The 3,958-nt window shown below is 46.0% G+C and overlaps 1 pseudogene; it reads right to left on the bottom strand.

The window, feature by feature from the left end:
* Nucleotides 1–1,669: 1,669 nt before the first annotated feature.
* On the bottom strand, nucleotides 1,670–2,679 carry LOC110300896 (annotated as a pseudogene).
* Nucleotides 2,680–3,958: the final 1,279 nt, after the last annotated feature.

The following is a 3,958-nucleotide window of genomic DNA, read 5'->3' as shown; positions in this document are numbered from 1 at the left end:
ATTCAGATAGGTTGCTCCTCCTGGCTCCTTTATGGCAGAGTTAGCCCTTTAAAGCCGTGGTTTTCAACCTGTTCTTGACCCCGTTGGGGCAGATATCCTGCATACATACCAGATATTTACATTGTGATTCATAGCAGCAGCAAATGTACTGTATGAAGTAGTAATAAAATAATGTTATGGCTGGGGAACCACAGCCTCACCACAACATGAGGAACTGTATTAAAGGGCTGCAGTATTAGGAAGGTTGAGGACCACCACTCTAGAGACTGTTGGGCTTCTAGCTGGGTTTTGTGTCTGCTCCTAGGTTCTGGGTCGCATGATCTAACAAGCCAACTCCTCACTTTGGATGTCTTTTCCGATCCAGAAGACATCAGAGGCCATACTTAGTGAATTGAACTAGGTATCATGAAAGAAGTGGCAGAGAAAGCCCAGAGTCTCAGTGAATGTGTATTGTTGATGTCAAAGACATGTTGTCACAGACCTCAGAATCTCAGACCTATGGAGAAAATGGCAAAGCCTTCCTCTGGACCAAATGTAGATATTGAGAATGTGCACAGGAAATGTCCACTTTAGCTTTCTCTCCCTGGATATTTATAGTCTGAAGACTGTTCCCCTATAAAGACCGTTCCTACTGAGATTAGGTAAACCTGTCTACTTGATCCAGCTGTATACCATACACCCTGTCTCCTTTGTTTATCTGCATCTACTAACCCCACTTCCTTGTTCAGCCATATGCACTAACCCTGCCTCTCTCTTTATATAATAAAAACATTATATTTCCATTATGTGCTGAAGTTTCTTCAACTGAGAGCTCAGATCACCCAACCTTGGCTTTTCTGTTTCTGGGTTTGTCTTTTTTTTCATTCTCTTGCCACCCCAGTCAGGTCCATGTCCCCAGAGCCATGCTAGATGTAGCAGTGTTCTCTCCTGCGTGGGTCTATCCTTGAATCCAGCACTGGCTATAGAGTCCGAATGCTTTGAGAATTCCTGGGTCAGGAGGCTGACCAGTGGTTCCAATGGTTGTAGGTGCTTTAGTTTGCTTCTCTGTTCCTGTGATAAAACACTCATCCAAAAACAACTTAGGAGAGGGAAGGATTAATTTGGGTTGTGGGTCACAGTCTACCATCAAAGGAAGCTTGTGCAAGAACTCAAGGCTGGAACCCCAAGGCAGGAATGAAAGCAAAGACCATGGAGGAATGTTTACTGGCTTGCTCTATGTGGCTCACTCCGACAGCTTTCTTATACAGCCCAGGAGCATGTGCCCAAGGTTAGCACTGCCTACACAGTGGTCTGAGCCCTCTCGCACCAATTAGAAATTAAGAAATGTTTCCACAGACATGACAACTGGCCAATCTGATAGGGGCAACTCTTTAGTTAAGGTTCCCCTTTCAAGGGACTCCAAGCTTGTGCCAAGTTGACAACTGAAGCTAGCTATGCTAGGGGTCTTTGTCCAGTTTCCTTCTCTGGGCGTGTATCCACTTCTCTGTACCTGAGACGGTCATTTGGTGGGCATTGCTGTCAGCTAGTGGACACTTGAATATCCTTGATTCTTAACCTGTGGGTAGTGATCCTCTTGGGGTCTGCCATCCTGCATATCAGATATTTACATAATGATTTATAGCAGTAGCAGATTTACAGTTATGAAGCAGCAACAAGATAGTTCTTCTAATACTATGAATGACACTTTATTCAGTCATTTTCTTTACAACTGAAACTCTGGGAATTCAAAATTAACATCCTTGCCTGTGAGCTTCTTGTACTCACCAGAAAAAGTTCCGACCTTGTGCTCTGAGTTGTTCTGCTGTGCTTTGTCTAAATGGACTTTGATGAGCCAGCTGCCATCCAGTTTCACACAGATCCTCTACCCACAATTTCACTTGGGAAGACCAAGTCTTCAATGATGGCGTCATGCACTACTGTCAGGTGTGGCTTCTGGGGTGCTTTTGCTTATTTTTTTTGAACATCTTTTCCAGGTTGGCTTGGACAGAATCCTCCTCTGAGCAATGAAGACCACATGCTTCCTGCTGAACTTTTTCTCCAATTCACGAACTAGCCTGACATGAATTTTCTGGAAAGACTTAAAGCTGAGGAACTGGTACAATAATTATGATAGCTTTCCGACCACCACCAACTTCAATTTCCTTGGTTGTGGTGATGTTGAGTTCCCACAGCTGTGCCTTGAGATACAAGTTCATTTCCAGCTCGAGCAGCACCTGAGAGATGCCAGACTCGGAACCCGTCCAGCTTCTCAACATTTGGCTTCACAATCTTGGCGCTCAAGCTGAACGTGGCTTCGTCCTTACGGAGTGCTGGCTTAGAAAGAGGGACAGCTGTCTCGAGAACCGCAACAAGATAATTTTATGGTTGAGAGTCCTCACAACAGGAGGAGCTGTGTTAAAACTACAACCACTCTCTTAGATGAGAGCCTGTAGTGAGTAAGGCTGACACAGGTGGCACTAAGGACCTCCTCCTCCCAGTTTGGAGCCTCCCCAGCTCCTGTGGGACTGGCTGAGACCTCAGTGGCTACTACATTGAGGCTCAGCTCCTCTGTCCACCCAACTCGGTCTTCCTCACTTTCTCAGGAATATCTTGCTGGGGGGCACTTCCCAGCATCTCTTCCAGAGTGGTTCCTAAGGAGCACACTTCAAGACTTGGCAGGTCTTTGTAAAAATCTGGCATCCTTTTGGCATCCCCCCAAACCATCTTAGAACATCTGGATTCTTTTACAGCTGAGAATTCCATAGCAAGACGGGCTTTCCAGCTGTGGCTCGTGGCTGAACGTCTGCTGTTTGCAGAGCAAGTCCCTGGGTAATTTGGATACTGTTGTGGCCACCTCAGATGTTGATATAAAACAAGGAGAGACAGAGAGAGGCACATTCTATTTAAATAATCAAACCAAAATCCAAGCGCTCATATGCCACAGCTGCTTGGGGGGAAAACAGTTCCAGCTTCTTGCCTTCTTCCAACTGGGGACCTTCTGGCTTCCCCAAACCTGTGTGTCTTCTAACTTTCACTTAGAAGAGAAGACACGGGTCTTTGTCTTCTGGCTGACCAGCCCAATCAAGCAAGGCACCTTGTCCAAAGGTGAGGTTGTGACATCATCATCCAAATGATACATTGTGTTTCAGAGTGCCTGCAAATGTACTGTCATCTTCAGAGAAAGAAATTTAAACTCTTTGGTCTAGGACTCAAGGACAGAATCCATAATTTCATGACTTCCTCTCAAGACTGTTCTCATCTTGTACAAGTTCCTGCCCAAACAAATCAACTACATTTTTTCCTGGAACCTCCTGCTCACTTGTGTCTGTCTGTCAATGCAGCAGTGGGTCTACCTCTCTACCCTTTGTTGCTGTTGTTACATTTATTCTCTTCTACACACAATGCTAGAGATACTTTTGTAAAAGCTGGGCATTGGAAAGTTTCCTTGAAAGCTTCACATCCTGCCCCTGTGACTAGGAGCTGTTCTTGACATCTGCTCTAAGTCTTGCCTCTCCGCCTCCCCAAGCTGTTCTTGCTCTAGGACTGCACTGAACTGTAGGGGCAGACTTCATCTGGAGACTCGTATTAAACTAGAACCTTCAGGGGGCCAGCAGGATGGCTCAGTTGATCAAGGCGCTCTGCTGCTGCTGAGTCTGATGGCCTGAGTTTGATTCCTGGAACTCACATGGCTGAGAGAGAGAGAACTGACTCCTGCAAATTGTCCTCTGACCTCCATGTGCTTTAGCATGTGTTTGTATGCGCATGGTCACACACACATACTCACACATGCCCGATAGAGAGCGAGAGGGGGAGAATAAATGGGAAAAATACACATGTAGAAAGAAGTGAGACAGGAAGTCACACAGTCTTACCTTTTCACCAGTCTCTGTGGGATGGTTTCCGGGCAGAGAGGAGCAGAGCTGCCCTCAGATCTATCTCCCTTCTGTTCATCTCAGGGAGTTGGGTAGGGCTCTCTTGA

This window comes from Mus caroli, chromosome 8, assembly GCF_900094665.2.
Source record: "Mus caroli chromosome 8, CAROLI_EIJ_v1.1, whole genome shotgun sequence".
Taxonomy (NCBI): domain Eukaryota; kingdom Metazoa; phylum Chordata; class Mammalia; order Rodentia; family Muridae; genus Mus; species Mus caroli.
Note: the sequence above shows the minus strand (reverse complement) of the source record. Positions and strands in the feature narration are given on the sequence as shown.